The sequence below is a fragment of the Canis lupus genome, chromosome 11 (genome assembly GCF_003254725.2).
Source record: "Canis lupus dingo isolate Sandy chromosome 11, ASM325472v2, whole genome shotgun sequence".
In the NCBI taxonomy this organism is placed as follows: domain Eukaryota; kingdom Metazoa; phylum Chordata; class Mammalia; order Carnivora; family Canidae; genus Canis; species Canis lupus.
Genome location: NC_064253.1, coordinates 17,263,351 through 17,287,891, shown reverse-complemented (window position 1 = coordinate 17,287,891; position 24,541 = coordinate 17,263,351). Strand labels below are relative to the sequence as shown.

General features: G+C 38.2%; 1 long non-coding RNA gene across 1 annotated transcript; it reads right to left on the bottom strand.

The window, feature by feature from the left end:
• Positions 1–8,116: 8,116 nt before the first annotated feature.
• On the bottom strand, positions 8,117–24,287 carry LOC112650213 (uncharacterized). Its single transcript, XR_007413949.1, has 6 exons — positions 24,238–24,287; positions 12,906–13,139; positions 12,715–12,778; positions 11,216–11,475; positions 10,762–10,946; positions 8,117–8,350 (listed from the first exon to the last, which is right to left on the bottom strand). It is a non-coding gene; the product is annotated as an uncharacterized LOC112650213 (long non-coding RNA).
• Positions 24,288–24,541: the final 254 nt, after the last annotated feature.

Genomic DNA, 24,541 nt, shown 5'->3' with positions numbered 1-24,541 from the left:
TGACTTCAGCTCAGCTCATGATCTTGGGGTCATAAAATCTAGCCCCACATGGAGCTCTATGCTAAGTGTGAAGCCTGCTTAAGATTCTCTCTCCCTTTCTGTCCCTCCTCACTTGCTCTCTCTCTCAAAAAAAAAAAAAAAAAAAAAAAAAAAAAAAAGAAAGAAAGAAAGAAAGAAGAAAGAAGAAAGAAAGAAAGAGAGAAAGAAAGAAAGAAAGAAAGAAAGAAAGAAAGAGAAAAGAAACAAAGAAAAGAAAAATCAAGCACCATGATCACACAGAACTCTTAATTTTCATCCTATGTCTATCTTTCTTCAGAGTCTTCTTTCATCTTAGAAAGTAGAGTAACCTCCCAGTGATCAAGCTAGAAACTTGTGAGTCCTTCTGGTCTTATCCCCTCTAACACCACCACATTTATTTTGCCAGCAAAACCCATTGCTTCAACCAACCAATTTTGTTCAAGTTGCCACCACCCTAGTTAAAGCACATCAGCTCTCTCCTAGATGGATGCCACTGGTTTCTGTGATTCAGCTCTTGCCCCTTAGGCCATGCCCCACACAGCAGTGAACAGGTTGACGAAGTAAATGAGAACATCTCACTTCTCTGCTTATAAACCCCTTATTAGCTTCCAACTAGATTTAAAATGAAAGGAAATCCATTTCCTTAGCTTGGTCTGTTAGGCCTTATGAAGTCTGACTTCTGCTCTACCTCTCTGCTCTCCTCTCTTGTCTTCCAATCCTTAGCTCCCACTGCTCCAGCCACATTGAATTTTCCTAGAATTTTCTGGCTTCAAAGCCTTGCATTTCTTCTGCCTGTACCATTTTTTCCCCAAGATTTTCCCATGCTGGGCATCCTTCAGATCTACATAGAGTAGTTTCCCTCAATCCAACCCCTTCACTCTGACCATGTTATTGTCTTTATTTTCTCCCTAGCCCTTTCCATTTGGTATTCTTTTACATAAGTTTATTCATGAAGTGTATGCATCACATGATGGCAGGAACCCTGTCCATCTCTTTCATCAAAGTTTTCCCAGGGGCACAGTGCCTGCTGAATAGTAAAAACTCAATAAACACATAAACAAATCAATGATTGAATAAATGTAATTGATTTACCTTTTTCCTTATTCTTTTTATTCTCTGGTTAAGTAATTTGAAATTATTTTCCTCTCTTTCCCAAAGATGTTCCAGTGCCGTAACATCTTGTGTGCTCCAAGGTCCCTGAACCTAAAGTATTGACAGTCTGAATTGATTGTATTGATTTTATTGATTACAAATATGGTTGTTTTCTCTTATCAGTGGTTTTGCTTTCTGCTGTTTCAGTTACCCAAAATCAAGTACGATTTCCAGAAGCAGATCACTCTCCTTCTGATATAGCCTCAGAAATAGTAGCCTGATGCTACATCACAATAGCTGAGTTATTCACCTCCCTTCAACTCATCAGGTAGGGATTTTATCATTTCACACATCATCAAAGAAGAAGGGTGAGGACAGTACAATATACTTTGAGAGAGAGAGACCACATTTATATAGCTTCTATTAAATTGTTATAATTTTATTTTTTTTAAGATTTATTTATTTCAGACAGAGAGAGAGAGGGCAAGCACATGCAGGGAGGGACAGAAGGAGATGGAGGGAGAAGTTAAGCAGATTTTGTGATCTCATGACCCTGAGATCATGACCTGAGCCAAAACCAAGACACTTGGTTTGTCAGACACTTAACTGACTGAGCCACCCAGATGCCCCTAATTGTTCTATTATTTTATTAATTATTGTTAATCTCTGTGTTAATACTGTGCCTAATTTATTTTAGTTTTTTAAAGATTTTATTTATTTATTCATGAGAGACACAGAGAGAGAGGCAGAGACATAGGCAGAGGGAGAAGCAGGCTCCCTGCAGGGAACCCCATGTGGGACTCAATCCCGGGACTCCAGGATCACGCCCTGGGCAGAAGGCAGGCACTCAACCGCTGAGCCACCCAGGCGTCCCAATACTGTGCCTAATTTAGAAGTTAAACTTTACCATAGGTATGATTGTATAGGAAGAAAACATAGTGCCTAACAGTGTCCATATTTTTAAGCACCAATGAGGGTCTCAGACTATATTTGCTGTGGATAAGGGGGAACTGCTGTTCTTTTAGTTGCAAGAAAGAGAATGTCAGACAAACTGTTTACATGTCAAATGTAATTAGGAGTCCAGAAGAGGGTGGTGGCTACAGCTTAAGAATGTCATCTCATTCTCTTACTCTTCCTTTCACAGTCTCATGATAGGGGCTGCATACAGTTCCAAGCATCACACAACTGTATTCAGTGGCTCAAAGCAAGAGCAGCCTAAGGGAGAGCTTTTCTCTGCTTCCCTTGCAATTATTGAAGAAAGACAATATTTTCTAGAACCTCTGAGGCAACTTCTCCTGGCATGTCGTTGGTTAGGAGGGGGTCACACGTCCACACTTGGACTTGCACCTAGGTATTGAGGTACTAAGGAAGGAGGAGGGATTGGAGGAGGGAATGGCATCTGGTGGGCAACAGAGGATGAGGACTGTAAACTATCACAAGATCAGCCAAAAGCAGCCTTTCCTCTCTGGCAGCAGATGGCAATTGCCTCAGTTTATGCTTCCTTACACCACTTGCAATCTTGGGATGCTTTTCAGCACATGAGCATTGCATTTGAAGCAGATGAGGAGGCTTCAGGCTTCTTCCACTTGGGTAATGAGTGTCTGGCTTTTCTACATGGCCATTGTGGCCACTTTATATTGTTTATTCTAGCACCTCCATTAAAATTTAAAATCTAGCTGTGATGAAGTTAAGTGATTTCTCATAACCTCCTCTCTGGACCTAAAACTTGGCAAAAAAAAAAAAATGGATTTCTATAATTATTATTGCTTTAATGCCAGCATCTACTCTCACTGGCAGGATTTTTCCCCAATTTAAGTTTATTTAAAAAAAACTGGACTATCTCCTATTACTTTTCTTTTCAGGAATAACCTCTCCAATTCTAATATGCCACCCCCAAACACTGTGCTATGAGACTTTTATACCTTACAGAGTAAGGAAAATAATATTTGGGGCTAAAACAAAAAATTGGATGGGATCTTTTGTGCACATTAAAAAAAAAATTCCTGGGCTCTATCTAAATCAATCATCTACTTAGACCTCCATGTTACTGAGTGAGTGAAGGCCTTGGCCTTATCTTTTTTGGATACCATTTATTGATTATTTACTACTTAACTAGGTCCAAGACTAAACACTTTCCATGTATTTATTTAATTTGATTCATATAATAATCCAATGAGACAATGTGTCTTCACCATCCACCTCCCTCTGGACTTCTTAGTTTACAAAGCAAACTAAGAACCAGAGAGGTGAAGTAGCTGCTTGGAATCCTGTAATTTATAACTACAGATTAGGGACCCAGTAGGAGGTCAGTTTATAGGACTCCAAAGATTCTTCATCACTTTAGCAGATCACCGTCTCTTGTGGAAACTTCTGATCATTCATTCTTTGGGAGGCAAATTTTTAGCTCCAGAGAGTGTTCAGGGTCACTATTTTTAAGGTGACTTGACAAACACGACACATGCCCTTACAGGTTATTTTATTGCCTGGAATAAAAGTAGAGCATCTTCTGAATTGAGCAGAAGGGGAAGGCTTGGGAATGTGACCACTGCTTCCCTCTAAGGCTACCGCGGTCCCTCTGTCCCTCTGTCTTACTGCATCTGATTAAAAAAGCACATGGCATGTTCTTTTCACTTACCTCTTCAGAATAAGCTTCTACTTGGAAACCTCTTCAGTACTCAAGGAAACACAAATTCCCTAAAAATACATAGTTAATCATCCTTGAGCTATCCAATCCTCAGGACTCCCGCATGTGAAGTTCTGGCTATTTTATTGGAATACTAACAGCAAACATTAGTTTTTTAACACTTAGTATGTTTTAAGTACAGGTCTAAATATTTGTTTTGTTTTTTTTCCTGTGGCTGCTGCAACAAATTACCATCAACTATCTTACCTAAAATGGCACAAGTTTATTTGCTCACAATTTGAGAGGCCAGAAACCTGAGGTCAGTATCATTGGGCTGAAATTAGGATGTCAACAGGCCCGGGTTACCTCTGGAGACTATAGAGGAGAATCTGTTCCTTGCTTCATCCACCTTTTGGTGTCTGTTGGCATTCCTTGGCTTTTTGTCACATCACTTCAATCCCTCCCTACATCAACATATCACCTTCCTCTATGTCTGTATGTGATGAAATTTCCCTCTGCCTTCTTCTTATATGGATACATGTAATTGCATTTAGGGCACATCTGGATAATTTCCCCATCTCAAGGTCTTTAACTTAATCCCATCTGCAAAGACCCTTTTCACCATGGAAGGTGACATGAAAGGTTCCAGGGATTAGGACCAGATAATGGAGCCATGACAGCCTACTGCAATATTTTAGACATAGAACTCAATCACATAGCCATTGAAGTAGGTATTGTGATTATCCCCATTTATTGATGAGAGTGAGGCACAGAGAGGTTAGACATTTTATCCAAGATCAAACAGTCATTAAGTGGCAGTGTCTGGATTTGAACCCAGGTGTGGGAACTGAGAAATTAGCTGCCACTGCAATTAAATTAAAAACTAATTCCCATAGGAGACTTCCCTAGGCTGAGTGTGCCAAGATTGGAGTCAAATGTAAAGAAGCTTCTGCTTTAAAGGCAGTCCTCCTAGCTTATGGAATTTCCCCTACATTTTCCTCTTTGGCAGGACTCCTTGTTCCGTTGTGTACTTTGTCATCTCATACATACACAATCACTCTTAAGTGTAGGGCTTTTAGAGTAATGTGAGAAAAGTGTGCTGGATAAACCGTAGGCAGCTGAGGTATTTGCTAAATGAATGGACTTTTAACCAATCCATCAAAGGCACACCATGTTGGAGTTGGCAATAAGCAGTAAGCAAGCTAGATACTCCTCATCATTTTTAAGTTTTAAAGAAAGACTTTATTTATTTGAGAGAGAGATAGTGAGGAGACCAGGAGCAGGGCTACGGATAGAGAGAAAGAGACAGAGAGAGAAGCAGATTCCCCCCTCCCCTGAGCAGGGAGCCTGACAACATGGGGCTCAATCTCAGGACCACAGCATCATGACCTGAGCCACAGGCAGATGCCTAACAGATTGAGACACTCAAGTGCTCCTCAAAATTTTTTAATTTTTAAGATAGATCCTTCTAGAACAGCTTACCAGACTCCTATACTCCCCAAATCCCAGCTTAGTTAAAAATTCTTCCATAACCCCTCTATTTCAGGACAAGACTTTCTAGACTAGAAATCCCTTGGTGTCAAATTTCTGCAACCCCAGGAAACAATTCTGTAAACTCTGGGCTACAGAGCACTAAAGGCTCTGCCCTTTGAAATCTAAACCGCCCACAGCAAATATCATTCTCAATGGGGAAGCACTGGGAGCCTTTCCCCTAAGATCAGGAACAAGACAGGGATGTCCACTCTCACCACTGCTATTCAACATAGTACTGGAAGTCCTAGCCTCAGCAATCAGACAACAAAAAGACATTAAAGGCATTCAAATTGGCAAAGAAGAAGTCAAACTCTCCCTCTTTGCCGATGACATGATACTCTATATAGAAAACCCAAAAGACTCCACCCCAAGATTGCTAGAACTCATACAGCAATTCGGCAGTGTGGCATGATACAAAATCAATGCCCAGAAATCAGTGGCATTTCTATACAGTAACAATGAGACTGAAGAAAGAGAAATTAAGGAGTCAATCCCATTTACAATTGCACCCAAAAGCATAAGATACCTAGAAATAAACCTAACCAAAGAGGTAAAGGATCTATACCCTAAAAACTATAGAACACTTCTGAAAGAAATTGAGGAAGACACAAAGAGATGGAAAATTATTCCATGCTCATGGATTGGCAGAATTAATATTGTGAAAATGTCAATGTTACCCAGGGCAATTTACACGTTTAATGCAATCCCTATCAAAATACCATGGACTTTCTTCAGAGAGTTAGAACAAATTATTTTAAGATTTGTGTGGAATCAGAAAAGACCCCGAATAGCCAGGGGAATTTTACAAAAGAAAACCATATCTGGGGGCATCACAATGCCAGATTTCAGGTTGTACTACAAAGCTGTGGTCATCAAGACAGTGTGGTACTGGCACAAAAACAGACACATAGATCAATGGAACAGAATAGAGAACCCAGAAGTGGACCCTGAACTTTATGGTCAACTAATATTCGATAAAGGAGGAAGGACTATCCATTGGAAGAAAGACAGTCTCTTCAATAGATGGTGCTGGGAAAAATGGACATCCACATGCAGAAGAATTAAACTAGACCACTCTCTTTCACCATACACAAAGATAAACTCAAAGTGGATGAAAGATCTAAATGTGAGACAAGATTCCATCAAAATCCTAGAGGAGAACACAGGCAACATCCTTTTTGAACTCGGCCATAGTAACTTCTTGCAAGATACATCCACGAAGGCAAAAGAAACAAAAGCAAAAATGAACTATTGGGACTTCATCAAGATAAGAAGCTTTTGCACAGCAAAGGATACAGTCAACAAAACTCAAAGACAACCTACAGAATGGGAGAAGATATTTGCAAATGACCTATCAGATAAAGGGCTAGTTTCCAAGATCTATAAAGAATTTATTAAACTCAGCAGCAAAGAAACAAACAATCCAATCATGAAATGGGCAAAAGACATGAAGAGAAATCTCACCGAGGAAGACATAGACATGGTCAACATGCACATGAGAAAATGCTCTGCATCACTTGCCATCAGGGAAATACAAATCAAAACCACAATGAGATACCACCTCACACCAGTGAGAATGGGGCAAATTAACAAGGCAGGAAACCACAAATGTTGGAGAGGATGCGGAGAAAAGGGAACCCTCTTACACTGTTGGTGGGAATGTGAACTGGTGCAGCCACTCTGGAAAACTGTGTGGAGGTTCCTCAAAGAGTTAAAAATAGACCTGCCCTACTGACCCAGCAATTGCACTGTTGGGGATTTACTCCAAAGATACAGATGCAATGAAACGCCAGGACACCTGCACCCCGATGTTTCTAGCAGCAATGTCCACAATAGCCAAACTGTGGAAGGAGCCTCAGTGTCCATCGACAGATGAATGGATAAAGAAGATGTGGTTTATGTATACAATGGAATATTCCTCAGGCATTAGCAACGACAAATACCCACCATTTGCTTCAACGTGGTTGGAACTGGAGGGTATTATGCTGAGTGAAATAAGTCAATCAGAGAAGGACAAACATTATATGTTCTCATTCATGTGGGGAATATAAATAATAGTGAAAGGGAATATAAGGGAAGGGAGAAGAAATGTGTGGGAAATATCAGAAAGGGAGACAGAACATAAAGACTCCTAACTCTGGGAAACGAACTAGGGGTGGTGGAAGGGGAGGAGGGTGGGGGGTGGGGGTGAATGGGTGACGGGCACGGAGGGGGGCACTTGACGGGATGAGCACTGGGTGTTATTCTGTATGTTGGTAAATTGAACACCAATAAAAAATAAATTTATTATTAAAAAAAATCTTAAACCTATCCAACTCTGCTTCTTGCTCAGATTGGGCTATTTTAAACAAGTAGCCCATTACTATATGCTTGATTTGGAGTGTCTTTCAGAAAGCTCTGTGTTTATACCCTTTCCCTGGCCTACATTCTTTACCATACCCTTTTAACCAGTTCATTTTTTATTTTTCTCCTTCATACACTCAGTTTCACCAAAATTATTTCCATAGTTCTTCATATCACTACACTCTTAGGGTCACGTCATTTGTCCTTCCATGTGAATTTCATTCTCCCTCCACCAAACTAGCACAACCAACATGCTCCTCAATTAATAGCCCCAAGCTATACCACCAGTACCAGTACTAGGACACCACGTATTACTATTCTACAGAATACTGGAAAGACATATTAAAAAAATAATACCACATCACATAATAAAGCTGTTTTAGAAACATTATATGTTAGCAGATGAAATAAGAGAGTCACTCATGCATTTCTGGTGAGCATGTAAATTAATATAAAATTTTTAAAAAGCAAGTTGCCATCGTCTATTAAGAACCTTAAAAAAAGAGAACCTTGAAAATATTCATTATCTTTGATCTATGAATTTTATTGTGTAAGTCAGTACAGGTTGAGATGCTATAACTGAAAGATTCAAGCATGTAAATTGGTTTAAAGACAATAGAGGTGAATTTCTCACTCACGCAATAGCCCTAACTGAGTGACTTTCTTCAATATAGTGATTCAGAGACCAAGCTCCTCTCTTCTAAGGCATTGCTATCTCCTCTGTCTTTATCCTCTGCAGATCTAAGAGAAGAGAGAGGATAGGGAAGATACGTTCACTTCAAGTTTTAATGCAAAACTGACAGACATCATTTCACCTCATATCCAATGGTGAAAATCCATCAGTCAGCTGCATGAAACACTAAGAACACAGTCTAGCCTACAAGCTCAGAAACAAAAGGAATTGATTTTTGTTGAAGAACAGTCTCTGCCTCATCAAGCTTTCCAAAGAAGCAAGCCTGAATACAATAACAAAAGCCCAGTGTAGTGGGAATATAGCCCCAATACAGGCCATATACAAGTGTCATGGATGGAGAGGTGGATTCAAGTTTGAATGCCTGTTCTGGCCCTCATAAGCTGGGGCCCTTGTGGAATTTAAAACTTATTTTATAGCTTGGATTATTCTTTCTCAAGGGGATTTGTTGAAGATTAAATGGGATATTGCATTCAAAGCTCTTGCTCAAGTACTTGTTACACAGTAATCATTTAATAAATGGCTACTATTACTATAATTGCTATTTTAAAGTTTTATATACAAACATATCCATGGTGGTTATTCCTGTGGAACCAAAATAATCTAAATGTATCAGTAAGTTAATTATGGTGCATACATTCAATACAACAGACTACAGTTATTTCAAAGTGATGCAAATTCTACAATGTACATACAATACACACACATATAAAATATAAAAATTTTAAAGCAAGAGACATTTTTAAGGAAAATGAATTTCATTAGGTTAAAATACTCTTAGCTATGTAAAAAATATAAAATGCAGCAACACTTTAACCAATGTTACCTATATTTTTTTATTGTTTTGTTTTGACTTTTAAAAAAATTTTTAGTGACTTTTACTGTTTTTTCTTGTTTTTGCTGTTTCTTATGTTAAAACTTCTTTAAAGTAATAAAATGAGTTAGATGTATTTGAAATCCCTTTTACAATTCCTCCCAATGTGCCTCTTTCCATCCGAGAGAAAATTTTTTCTTGAGTTGGTGTATGTCCTTCCCAATTAATTATTTGACTCTGGCCATGCATGGTAATTTGGAATTTTAAAAATTATATGAACGGTATCCATCCATTTATTTTTTCATCTAACATTATGTATCTGATATATTTCCACATTTAGTCTATAGATCTAGTTCATTTAAAGTCCCATAGTCTTTCTTTGAATGAAGATAATACAATCCATTCATTCATTCACCATAGAAGAATAATTTAAATTTCTACTTTTGTGCTATCCCTAAGAAATACTGCAGTGAACATTCTTTTATAAGCTCCCTGTGAATGTGTGATAGATTCCCTCGTGCCTACAACCAGAAGTGATATTTATAGGTCAAAGGGTGCAATCATACTAAGGTTTATTAAATATTGCCAAATTGGTTCTTATCTATTTTATATTCTATTATGAATATAATAGGTTCAACTTTCCATGCCTTTTTTTCCGATTCTTTCAGATTTTTTTTTTTCCAATATGACAGTATTTAATCATATGTCTTTGTGGCTTCTCCTTTCACTGATTATTTTTGAGGCTACACACTTTTTATATATTTCTTAGGCATTTAGATTTCAATTTATAATGTTAGTTTCTTTGCTATTTGCAATAATCTTTTACTTATCCATACATTCCCTCTCTGTATATATATTCTCAAAACAAAATATTTTACAATACAAGTACCTCAAATGTCATTGCCTATTTTTTTGTTTGATACATTGCTTCACAAACTTAAAAATCAAGCTAGCATTTCTTGACTCTGGTGGGAAATTATATTTATTTTCAAGTTGTTTTTATCATGAATAATATATGTGGTTCACTGAAGGGATTTCTGGGGACAAATGTGTATTCCACACAGATCAAAGAAAGACAAGCCACTGAACTTGCAGTTCACCTTCCCTGCAGCTAAAGACAACAGAGTCTAAACATGCTGCCAACTGTCAAGGATTTTCATACTGCTCGTCCAAGCTTAACTATCTGCTAATTTAGATAATGGCTACAACCCATCAGCTAATAGTATTTACAACAAAAACATATGGCCAGTACTTAGAAGGCCAGTCATTAGCTAATGTGAATCATTTCCAGATCATCTAGAGATAATTTATATTGTCAGTATGAATTCTATTTGAGTAGTATGGCATTGACCAGAGTTGATCCTAAGAATAGACATTGGTGGCTACTTTTGTGTTATCTCCTGAGGGACTCTGAAAAAGACTTACTGTCCATCACAATTTAAGGAATACAGACTGAAAAAAGGACTAAAGCTGAAGGAAGTAGGGGAGAGATGAGGGAAAAAGAAAGAAAGAATCAGAAAGGAGTAGCAGGACAGATACTGAGCAAGCTAAAGTCTACATTAGACAGAAGAGGTGCTATATTATTATTTAGTAAAAATTGTCCCCCATAATGATGGTTTAACCCAAGAAAATTTTTTTCTTGCTTACGTTCATGTTCACTGTGGGTCAGAGAGGGCTCTGCCTAATAATCCTTAAGAGATAGAATCTTCTGTGATCATCAGACTTTCCTCTCAAAATTGACATATGCCATTTCTAATCACACTTGATTGTCCACAGTAGATCCCATGGCCACCTATAACTTCAACAGGAACTGAAATATCTTCCATGCTAGCCTGGAAGTAAAGGAACAGGAAACATTTGGTAAACAGCATAGTGACTACCACAGACCACAATTCTGGTTATCAAATGTTGACTCAATTGGTTCAGTCTCTAGTCCCCAAAAGAGAACACATCTACCCCTACTCCAAGAAAAACTACCCCCAAACCCCACTCATTCATGGTATTACCAAACCCCAATTTTGGCTGCTTGTCACTCAAAAGGCCAATACTCAAGAAAAAGTTTTGGTTGGAAAGGAATGTGAGCTTTATTCAGAAGGCTCACCACCTGGAGAGAAGGTGGACTCTTGTCCCCTAGCCAACGTGGAGGTTTCTGCCTGGTCCAGGGGTTTTTGAAAAGAGTTTATGGTAGTTAATCAGTAAAAGGAGTGCAGTGGTCTGCAACGTTTCTTGATTATGTGCAGATTCATTGGTGTCAGCTACAAATCTTATCTCAGTGCCCAGGGGGTTGTTGTGCAAGCAGGTCCAGTTCTTGTTTCATGATGTGCAGGAGTCCTCTGTTCTTTCTGCAAGGGACAGCAAGGTCTACAGATACACAAAGAGGGTCAGTGAAATCATTTGCATGACCTGAACAAAGAAAAACATTTTGCTAAAAAAAAAAAAAAAAAATTGCTAGGCTAATCAAAAAGCTGAGGTGGCTTCCAACAGACATGCTGGCCTCTGTGGCCTGGGAAAGTTTTAGTTCTTCACTCTTTGAGGCTCGTGGCCTGTCTGCTACAGATCAAGGGACTTAGGTCAGCAAGTAAGAGTGTGTTACTCGAAGCAAGTTAAGCTTTTAGACCTGTTAGAGTGCTGTTATGGTGGTATTAAGCTCCACATCTTGGAAGGGGAGCCTTTGTACACTGTTGGTGGGAATGCAAGCTGGTGGAGCTACTCTAAAGACAGTATGGAGGGTCCTCAAAAAGTTAAAAAGAGGACTATCTTATCCAGCAATTGTACTACTAGGGATTCACTCAAAAGATACAAACATAGGGATACAAAGGGGCTCCTGTACCCCAATATTTATATCAGCAATGTCCACAAGAGCCAAATTATGGAAAGAGCCCAACTGTCCATTGACAGATGAATGGATAAAGATGTGATGTATATATATATAAAATCAAATATTACTCATCAAAGAGAATGAAATCTTGCCATTTGCAATGACTTGGATGGAACTAGAGGCTATTATGCTAGGCGAAATAAGTCAATCAGAGAAAGACAAATACCATATGATTTCACTCATTTATGGAATTTAAGAAACAAAACAGAGGATCATAGGGGAAGGGAGGGAAAAATAAAACAATATAAAATCAGAGAGGGAGGCAAACCATAAGAGATTCTTAACTCTGGGAAACAAACAGGGTTGCTGGAGGGAAGGGGGAGGAGATGGGGTAACTGGATGATGGGTACTAAGGAGGGCATGTGATGTCACGAACACTGGGTGTTATATGCAGCTGATAAATCACTAATCCTACCTCTGAAACTAATAACACACTATAGGTTAATTAAATTGAATTGAAAATTTTCAAAAAAGATCAACATCTTGGACCTCTGCATTATATTCTTCTGTAACTACATCAAGTTTGGATGCAGCTACTCTCAAAATGGAAAACTATCAATGAAAAAGACAAATAAACACCTTCCAACACACAGACACGCACACATGCCTCCTACGTGGGCATAACGCAAATAGGGGATCATGCTAAGGCTGGAAGCAAAGTCCAGTTCAAATAATGAAGAACTGCTGCAAAGCTAGTTTAGGGTGGTTTTTGTGAGTCTTACCAACAAACAGGATCAGGAGGCTGTCTGGCATTTCTTTCATTCAAAGCTGGGTTTAGGGTGATATCTGGAAAAGACAGACACAAGGAGCTCCCCCTTCTCAGTACTTTGCCGAATTAATACGATAAAATAAAACTTTGTGTGGCATGTACAAAGATAGGGAGGCACCAGGATAGGACAGAGTTTACTTTTACCTCAGGCTTGTCTGTCAGTTTCTAGAAGTGCAAAATCAAATCCCCTGTTGGGGTAGCTAAATTTAAACTCCAGGACTCCATGAGCAAACGCATTTCTCTTCTATTTCCGCATCACTTTCTTCCTGCCTGTGGAGTCTGCAGCCCCCGAGCTCATTTAGACTGGAGTCTAATATCCGTGCTTCTGGCATCTGGTCTGTTTGGTCTCAACTGAGTCCTTCCCTTCAGAAGATAGATCTATAAAAAGAAAAAAAGATATTTTTAATAAGGATGGAAAACTTTCATATTACAGATGTTTTCAGTAACTGACAGGACAATTGGTTGAAAAATAAATTTGAAATGAGAATGTATTGGGGTATTTTGGGGGGGCCTCGGGGGAGTTTTCTATATGTAGAAGATACTTCAAGAGGGATAATGTCCTGAGATAATAACCTGGGGAGAAGCACAGAATGCCAAACACCAAAGCGAAGAAGCAATTGAAGAAAAAAACTAAGCCTGGGGAACTTGTAAACAGAAGGCAGTAGAGGAGGCTCAGCCTTTGTGTCAAAGCATGACCTGAGCACTAGCAGCATGGATGTCCTGTGGGAGGCTGCTGGAAAGGCATAATCTTGAATCATGAACCTTACAGTATCAGAGGGTGCATCTTAACTATATCATTTGGTGATTCCTATCTGCATTAATGTTGGCACTCATCAAGATTTTAATTATTAAAAGTTATTTTAAAATAGTAAGGGAAAATTGCTCATATATTCTTGCATTCAGAAAGCAGAACCAAACACAATTACCAAACCTAGCACAACCTAACTAAGTGGTTATTGGTAACTATTTATTATTAAAATCATGCCACAGGGCACCTGGCTGGCTCAGTTGGAAGAGCAGGCAACTTTTGATCTCCGGGTCGTTGAGTTTGAACCCCATATTGGGTGCAGAGATTATTTAAATGAATAAATAAAAACTTAAAAATAAAATGAAATCACCTCTTTTGTAGTGAAAACATTTATTTTGCTATGTAGGCTGTTATTGCTAAGATTATGTGGAAGACAAATCAATAAATAGAAAATTTGAAAGAATAACTTAAAGTAGAAAGGTGCCTTATCATTTACATATTTCTGTATGTGTGCACATGCAGAAGCCATGTATACAAATATATAAAATGTAATATAAATTAAAAGTGTAAATTTTGTCATGTAAGTATCTTTATATAACAAAGGATACATAGATATAGAGAAGTTAAAATCCATACCATTCAACCTATTATTTGATTCTTGGCTGAAACTCTCATGAAATACTACTATAGTTAATCTTCATTAACATTTTAAAACATCAAAGTTATTAGATACAATGTAATATTATATTCAGGAAAACTAGATTCTATCCATACTCTGCCACTTAAAAGTTTCCAACATTGGATATATTTAACTTCTCTATGTTTATGCATTTCTGGAATTTCTAATAAATGAAATGTCCACCTCACAGTTAAAAATATTTTTCCTATATTATAACTATAATTTTTAGTGTTCATGTTATTTTATTACTATGGACTTTTCTACTTGCTAAATAAGATGCACTAAATTGAATTTAAACATTAAGTCTTTAACTCAGAAATTTTAATTTCACTAAAGGCTACCACAAAGTCTTAAATATGAAAGCTTTTCTAATACTTGATTCATATTAATCTATTCAATTTTATAACAGAAACCATAAAATACATTAAGTAATGAAGACTAATTTATTGGGTATTTTCCATGTGTCATGCACTTATGCCATATTTGTTTCTGCCAATAAAACTTTGTTCTCTTTAAAATATTGACATAAGTTAGGTCCAACTTTTATTATATATAAATAATACTCTATATCCATACTTTAAAAATAAGGAATGTAGGAAATCAAACATTTATGTTTCAATAAAATAATCCAAAACTACATGTACACCATGATTATAATATAAAAATATTCAAGCATATAGACACTGATATGCAAAAATAAGTTTATCCTCTAATATAGGGTTATAGATATTTGCTATTCTAGCCATTTACATAATATTACATATTATTTTCAATAAAAACTGAGTGCTCTGTGTATGTATGTTTCTCATTTGTGGCTTAAATTTTTATCTTCTTAACAATCGACTTAGAGAAACATAGGTCTTAATTTTATTGAATTAGAGGTTTTAGTCTTCATACTTCATGTTTGGTTCTGCTTATATTTTTACATATCACGAGTTCATATTCTCTTATCTTCTAAAAACAACATGGTTTTACTTTTACATTCACATTTGCAATTGATTTGTAATTGATTTTTGTTTGTGGCAGGGTGGTAAGTTTCATTACTTTTCCACATGGAGATCCAATTTTCACAACATGATATTTTGAAAACCTTGTCATTTCCCCACCACTCTACAGGGCTACTTTTCTCAAGGCAAATGTCTATATGCACACTGGCCTATTTCTGGGTTCCCTGTTCTCTTCCCTGTTTTATTTCTCTCTTTGTGATATCATTATAATATCTTAACTATTTTAGATGTATAATAAGTCTATTTTTTATTTTATTATTTTTTTAAGATTTTATTTATTTATTCTTGAGAGACACAGAGAGAGAGGCAGAGACATAGGCAGAGGGAGAAGCAGGCTCCCTGCAGGGATCCCGATGTGGGACTCGATCCCAGAACCCCGGGATCATGACCTGAGCCAAGGGCAGGCACTCAATCACTGAGCCACCTAGGTGCCCCAGTATAATAAATCTTTAATTACAGATTTTATTTACTTAAGAGTTAGAAGAATATTCAGATTTATGACCTCCTTTTTTTATCAGTTTTATTAAGTTGTATTTTTCTAGAAGGCCTAACACACATTTCACTTAAGTCCCAGAAGGAACAAAGAGAAACAAAGAATGAGACAGAAGGCATCTTTGAAGTGATAAAAACTAAAAATTTCCTGAAACTGATTAAAGACTTCAACTCATAGATTCCAGCAGACTAATAGAGATCAAGATCAAATTTAAGTGAGAGGCACATATGTGAGAAAATGGTAAAAGACGTCACAAAGGTAGAAAAAGGATTAACAAGGAAGCAAACTGTATGAAAAGGAAATAGAAATATTATAGGTTTTAACTCACACTGTGGATATTAGTCACAAATTCAAATTCAAATGCCAGTTTACACTGCATGGAAAAATATTAAGTGCTGTTATAAGTGGACTCTTTCAGAACTTCTCAGATGCCTTCACACTATTGTACATTCTCTGCAGGAACGAACTCATTCCCAGTCTACTCTGACTCCTACAGTGTCATCTTCTGAGCCCTAAAACTCATAGGTTTAGAAGAGTTTCTGCCATTGGTGGCTTCTGGAGTGCTTTTGTCTCATATCCCCCAAATTTGTTCAATAGAGGGGATGAGCTTCCCTGCCACCACTTGGGTTAACAGAAGACCCCTGGGCCAAAGCAGCCCCAAAGGGATTGTGCAGTTCTCTGCATTTCTGTCAAGATTCAATTATCTGAATTTCTGTCTTCTCATCCAGTGGTGTTTTCTACCTTGTTAGGATCCCGATCACTTCAAGCGAGAGTTGTTTTGCAATGTATTTGGTGCAGGTTTTCCCCTTTCTCAGTGGGAAAAGTGTTCTTAATTACCTAGTTTGCCACTATTGGTAAAGATAATTCCAATCTTATTATGATTTTTTACACTCATTTCAGCTTTCTAATGTAGTTCAAACATCTCTTCATTGTTTAATTTTATTTTCCTATTAGAGAGAGAGAGAGAGAGAGAGAGAAAACGAGTGAGAAAGCACAAACATGGAGAGGGAGAAGCAGACTCCCTGCTTAGCAGGAAGCCCTATGTGGGGTTGGATCCCAGGACGCTGAGATCATAACCTGAGCAGAAGCCAGATGCTTGACTGATCCACCCAGGCATTATTCTTCATTTCTTTTTGTTTGTTTTTGTTGTTGTTGTTTATTTTGGGTGACTGTCATTATTCCTTTTTACTGTTTCTGCAGGTAAGTCAGCTTTTTAAAAAACGATTTTATTTATTTGAGAGAAAGAAGGAGAGAATGAGCAGTAGAGCACAAGCGGGAGGGGGCGGGGGAGAAGGAGAGGGAGAAGCAGACTCCCCCCTGAGCAGGGAGCCAGACATGGGGCTTCATCTGAGGACCCTGAGATCATGACCTGAGCCAAAGGTAGACACTTAACTGACTGAGCCATCCAGGTACCCCAGGGCTCTTCATTTCTCAACCTTTTGAAAAATTAGAGTGTTAATATAAACAGCATAAAATCTCATTAAAAGGGAATCTGAATTTAATCATAAATATTATATTTCATATTTATAGGTCAAGGGTTTAACAGATTTACTGGCTGCTTTGCCCTAGTACCCAATTCCATCAAGATTCAAATGGGCTTAAGTTTAATGCAAGCATATTTAACATCAACTTTCTTCAGTTTAGCTAATTCTGAGGAAAAACACAGTAACAATATATATAATATTAGAGATATTATAGCAGTTTGGCGCCTGCCTTTGGTCCAGGGCGCAATCCTGGAGTCCCGAGATTGAGTCCTGCATCAGGCTCCCGGCATGGAGCCTGCTTCTCCCACTGCCTGTGTCTCTGCCTCTCTCTCTCTCTCTCTCTCTATGTCTATCATGAATAAATAAATAAAATCTTAAAAAATATTAGAGATATGGAGCAAGTGGTCTTATAAGTGTTTATAATCTAGAAGACACTAGAAAGACAGGGGCACCAGGAACTAAAAAGAAGGACAGAAATAAAGGGCAATGAATATGTGCAGAAGACAAATTCCATTTTTTCTAGGATCTACTATGGCTCTGGATCCTATACTAGGATCTCTCTGGAGTTGCTTTAGAAGAACTGGTAGTTCATCTACTATGCCAATAATGTAGAATTGGGGGTTCATGTGAGTATTTCTTCTATCTCATTTTCATAGCTTTATGCTTGCTTATGCTTGATAATGAAAACAATGCCAGATGGTATGACCAGTTAACAGGCTCTAAGAGACAGCTACCAGAACCTAAATGCGAGTCAGTCTTAAATAACTCAATTCAGTTGCTTTTCATATTGTGAATGGGAAATGTGCACTCAGTTGGCCAGAGACAGACTAAGTTACTTAAATACTTCAAGCTTTGTTTATGTAGTTCTATTCAGAAATTGCTTATGTAGTAAAGAAGATTTCTTGGTAAAAACAAAGTCACTGATGACTGTTGAATAGTGAGCATGAATTACCAAGGTTAAGAAGGGTGTGAGGGAAGAGTAACCAGCACAGGTATATATCTAAGAGATGTATTTTATAATCTTATCATGGGAGAAGCAAAGGACTAAATTTTGCATCTAATCAGACTAAAGTTTCTGTCCTGGCTCATTGGGTGAATGGATAATGGTACACTTTACTGTGATCAAAGATACAGTAGGTTGAAATTCTAAGAGCCATCAAATTTAAGAAACTGTATTAAAAAGAAGGGCAAAGGACTTTGAGATGAAATGGGAGAGAATCCAGAGAAAATAATATCCTAGAAGTCAAGAGATTCAAGAGTTTCAAAAAGAAATAAGCACCCAAATATGTCAAATGAAGCTTGTAAGTCTAAACGGAAAATAGTGAGAAGTCATTGAATTTAACATATATTGATCATTAAGGACATTTAGAGAGCAATTTTGACATCATAACAGATTCAAAAATAGATTTCAGGTATATGAAATATATATATATATATATATATATATATATATATATATATATATATCTCCACGTCTGGGTGGATCAGTTAGCGAAGAGTCCGAATCTTGGTTTAGACTCAGATCAACATCTCAAGGTCTGAGATCCAGTCCTACATCACCACCACCACCACCCCAAAGCTCAGCAGAGAGTCTGCTTGAGTGTCTCTTCCTCTATCTCTGCTTCTCCTTGCTAAATCGCTCATGCTCACTTGCCTGTGGGCATAGCTGTGCATTCTCGCTTTCTGTCTCTAGCTAAAATAAATCTTAAAAAAAAAAAAAAAAGATTTCAGTGAGTAAAGATGCAGTGGAAATAAGGAAGTAGAAATAACAAGGGCCTAGCAGACTTGCAAGAACCTTAGCTCTAGTGAGATGGAATGGTGGCTATAAAGGGAGGCAAGGTTGAGGGGAGGGCCTTTTTGTTTTTTGTTTTTTGTTTTTTTCCTCCAGCAGGAGTAAACTGAGTGATCAGAAAGATCCAGGACACAGTATGATAAATGCAGGAGAAAAAAAGTACACAAGTGATGGAGAAGATAACAAATGAGAAATAGAGGATGGAAAGTAGTGTTAAGTTGTTGGTCATAAAACAGAAGGATATTTTGAACAACTGAGGGTAGACAGAAGTGGCTTAATGAAGATGTAGATGTGAATGTGTTTGGAGAGGCTGAGCTGTGTAGATGATGCATGATCAGACCTTTAACTATGCAAGATATATTGATTAAGCTCAACTCTGGAAACACAGTTGATTTTTCATACAAAGGATATAATTAAGAGAAATAAGACAATTTGTAATAGTCATCCACATAATACAGATTCTAAGTAAGATAAATGATATTGTGAACAAATCCAATAAGAGGATTTTAATTAAAAATCTTGCATTCAAAACTGAGCTTGAATGACAATTATGGGATGGAAGGGGATTGCTGACGTTCCATAAATTAGGCTCTGTTCCCAGCAGTAAGGCTGCCTTTAGACTTCAAGGGCATCCAGTCCATCAGCCAAAGAAAATGCCAGTGATCAGAATGGGGTGATTTTTAGATGGAAGAAGTCAAAGGGGAGGATGTGCCTAAAAATATGATGGAAAATAAGAGCTGAGGAAAGAGTTTTTGAAGCATTCACTACAATTCATTGCACCTGGTAATCTATTTATATTGGCCTCTGGGATCTAGATGGAGCTCATACATCCCTGTTTGCCTGGTTTACATCTGTTGTCACAGCATCGTTTCCTATTTAACATTTGTCATGTGGTGAGTCTAGATTTAGGCACACCTGGTTGAACATTAAAACTAAGAAAGGTCATGCAGAAGTTAAGTGCATATGTCAAGTTAGGAGGGGTAAGAAATTTTTTAATTAGATTTCTGCGTCCATTGATGTTTGCCCTAAGCCACTCCCAGCCTACATATTTTGCTTTAATTTAATTTGACCTTGATATGCTTGTTTTTATAAGTTTAGCTGTTCAAACTGCAGGAGATTAGATAAAGCTGACCTACTGACCTGATGATAAAGATCTAATCACAGGAAAAGTGCCCAAGAGACTCATAAACCTCTGGAAGTGTTTTCATTGAATTCTGATGCTTTTTAGGTCAACGACCAGCTACCTAAAAAGTTATTTGTGGCCACAAGTGTTAAGTAAAAGATTGTGTTACTATACCTTTTAAGGAGAGAAAAGGGGAAAAAAATCAAAGTAATATCCCCTTTCTGTTAATTTGACTTCCTTTTCCTCTTTTCTCTCCCCATCCTGGAAAACTAACATATAATTGAATATTGTTTCTTGAAAATAAAATCAATGTAAGACACTCTATAGGCAGATAAGGGAGTTTATACTTCAGCATAGGATTTTCCAGTTTTGGCATTAAACATGCCTAGAAGGCTTGTTAAAACACAGGTTGCTGGGCCCTAACCCAGAGTTTCAGTATGTTTGGCGTTGAGAGGGAGACTGGAGCAGAGCTGGGCGATTGTGTTTCTAACATGTCCCTAGGTGATACGAATGCTGCTGGTCCTAAGCCACACCTGAGACGCACTGCCTAACGGTAGGTAGCAGCTCAAAATACCCTCTCCCTTGTGTGGTATGTAAGAAACCTTGAATCATTCTTCCCCCACCATAGTGCTATCCAGATTCAGTGACAGTGCAGGCCTGCACCAAAATCCCAGATCACTCCTGACTATTCAGGTGCCTCAAGAGGCTCTTTCCAACACTCAGGGGCTCATGTGAGAATAAACTGAGAAGGCATTCAAATTGGCAAAGAAGGGCAGCCCCGGTGGCGCAGCGGTTTAGCGCCGCCTGCAGCCCAGGGCATGATCCTGGAGACCTGGGATCAAGTCCCACGTCAGGCTCTCTGTATGATGCCTGCTTCTCCTTCTGCCTGTGTCTCTGCCTCTCTCTCTCTCTCTCTCTGTCTCTATGAATAAATAAATAAAATCTTTAAAAAAAAAAAAAAACAAATTGGCAAAGAAGAAGTCAAACTCTCCCTCTTTGCTGATGACATGATACTCTACATAGAAAACCCAAAAGTCTCCACCCCAAGATTGCTAGAACTCATACAGCAATTCGGTAGCGTGGCAGGATACAAAATCAATGCCCAGAAATCAGTGGCATTTCTATACACTAACAATGAGACTGAAGAAAGAGAAATTAAGGAGTCAATCCCATTTACAATTGCACCCAAAAGCATAAGATACTTAGGAATAAACCTAACCAAAGATGTAAAGGATCTATACCCTCAGAACTATAGAACACTTCTGAAAGAAATTGAGGAAGACACAAAGAGATGGAAAAATATTCCATGCTCATGGATTGGCAGAATTAATATTGTGAAAATGTCAATGTTACCCAGGGCAATATACACGTTTAATGCAATCCCTATCAAAATACCATGGACTTTCTTCAGAGAGTTAGAACAAATTATTTTAAGATTTGTGTGGAATCAGAAAAGACCCCGAATAGCCAGGGGAATTTTACAAAAGAAAACTATATCTGGGGGCATCACAATGCCAGATTTCAGGTTGTACTACAAAGCTGTGGTCATCAAGACAGTGTGGTACTGGCACAAAAACAGACACATAGATCAATGGAACAGAATAGAGAATCCAGAAGTGGACCCTGAACTTTATGGTCAACTAATATTCGATAAAGGAGGAAAGACTATCCATTGGAAGAAAGACAGTCTCTTCAATAAATGGTGCTGGGAAAATTGGACATCCACATGCAGAAGAATGAAACTAGACCACTCTCTTTCACCATACACAAAGATAAACTCAAAATGGATGAAAGATCTAAATGTGAGACAAGATTCCATCAAAATCCTAGAGGAGAACACAGGCAACACCCTTTTTGAACTCGGCCACAGTAACTTCTTGCAAGATACATCCACGAAGGCAAAAGAAACAAAAGCAAAAATGAACTATTGGGACTTCATCAAGATAAGAAGCTTTTGCACAGCAAAGGATACAGTCAACAAAACTCAAAGACAACCTACAGAATGGGAGAAGATATTTGCAAATGACCTATCAGATAAAGGGCTAGTTTCCAAGATCTATAAAGAACTTATTAAACTCAACACCAAAGAAACAAACAATCCAATCATGAAATGGGCAAAAGACATGAACAGAAATCTCACAGAGGAAGACATAGACATGGTCAACACGCACATGAGAAAATGCTCTGCATCACTTGCCATCAGGGAAATACAAATCAAAACCACAATGAGATACCACCTCACACCAGTGAGAATGGGGCAAATTAACAAGGCAGGAAACCACAAATGTTGGAGAGGATGCGGAGAAAAGGGAACCCTCTTACACTGTTGGTGGGAATGTGAACTGGTGCAGCCACTCTGGAAAACTGTGTGGAGGTTTCTCAAAGAGTAAAAAATAGACCTGCCCTACAACCCAGCAATTGCACTGTTGGGGATTTACTCCAAAGATACAGATGCAATGAAACGCCGGGACACCTGCACCCCGATGTTTCTAGCAGCAATGGCCACAATAGCCAAACTGTGGAAGGAGCCTCGGTGTCCATCGAAAGATGAATGGATAAAGAAGATGTGGTTTATGTATACAATGGAATATTACTCAGCTATTAGAAATGACAAATACCCATCATTTGCTTCAACGTGGATGGAACTGGAGGGTATTATGCTGAGTGAAGTAAGTCAGTCGGAGAAGGACAAACATTATATGTTCTCATTCATGTGGGGAATATAAATAATAGTGAAAGGGAATATAAGGGAAGGGAGAAGAAATGTGTGGGAAATATCAGAAAGGGAGACAGAACGTAAAGACTCCTAACTCTGGGAAACGAACTAGGGGTAGTAGAAGGGGAGGAGGGCAGGGGGTGGGAGTGATTGGGTGACGAGCACTTGGGGTTATCCTGTATGTTGGTAAATTGAACACCAATAAAAAAATTTTTTCAAAAAAAAAAAAAGAAAAAGAATAAACTGAGAACATATTAAGCTAAGCAGCTACCAAAGTGAAAGGCCTGCCCACAACCCCAAAAGTCCACTGGTTACCAACACAAAGCCTATAGGAGCCAGCGGAGTAGGAGCCAGAGCCCACGTTTGTAGAGTGTGCTCAACATGGACGCCTGATCAGGCTGGGAATCACTCATCTGTAGTCACCAATTTCTTTCATATTTTCATATGATTGCAATCTTAAAGACAATGGGCAATTTTGCAAATTACTTAATAAAATTAGGCAAATTTAAACCACTGTAATGCTTCTTAAAGTTTTTTAGGTACTTCGAGAAACTGAGGAAAGCTCTGAATATTTTCCCGGAGGAAATCCATACAATTTGTTGGGGGAACAGTTCAATACCTCCTGAGAGACCTATCGTCTCATTCAGAACCTCCTGCTCTAAACCTCCTGGGTTTCAGATTGATCCCCTTCTGGTGAACGAGTTGTCTCAAATTCCTAGGATATGAAAGGCCACTTCCGGGAGGATTTCGGGGCCAGAAGGAGCTAGGCCCGCATTGATGTGACACAGCCTATGTCTTTACCTCAACATTCTTTTGTCCTAGAATTGTACTTATATTAGCCATTGTAAAAAATTATCACAAATGTTGCAGCTTTAAAACAATACAAACTTTTATCTTACAGCTCTAGAGGTTAGAAGTTCTAAAATCAGAGTGTCAGGGACATTGCATTCCTTCTGGAGGCTCTGGGAGAGAATCTGTTTTCTTGCCTTTGTCACTTCAAGAGGCCACTTGCATTCTTTGGCCAGTGACACCTGCCTCTATCCTCAAAGCCAGGAGCCTAGCTTCCTCAAATCTGTCTTCATCGTCATATCTCAGTCCTTCATTCCAAGGTTCCTGCTTTTCTCTTTCCTTTTGTAGGGCCTCTGGGATGACACTGGGCTCACCCGAGTCATCTAAGATGCTCTTCCCATTTCAGTGTCTTTAATTTCATGATTTCTGCAAAGTCCCTTTAGTATTTAAGGAAATACATTCACAGGTTCTGGGAGTTAAAACATGGATCCTAGGGTATGTGTGTGGAAGACACTGTTCTGTCTACCAGAGCATATGTTTTATTACCACCCCTCTAATATACCCTAGCTCTTGGTTGATTATCATTATTTTCAACAGCAGTCCAATGAAGTAACTGTGGATTACAATTAAGCATTTTAAGCTTACTACTAGTAAGGAAGGTAAGACTAGTAGGATGTTGGTAGGACTCCAATAGCCGCTCCATGAATTGTAAAAAAAAAATTTCTTAACTTAGATATACACACAAATGAATAATATTGCTTCTAATTCTTAAAAACTTGTGCATGATGGGAAACATGGTCAAAAGGATCTGTATTTTGAGACCAACTGAAAAAAAAAATAGAAAAAGGAACAAATTAATTTATCTTAAAAGGACATGATGTAATCAATCAAAAATTCCTGTGCTCAAGTGTAGATAACCATGAAATGCAGTGAGAGAGACATGATTTCA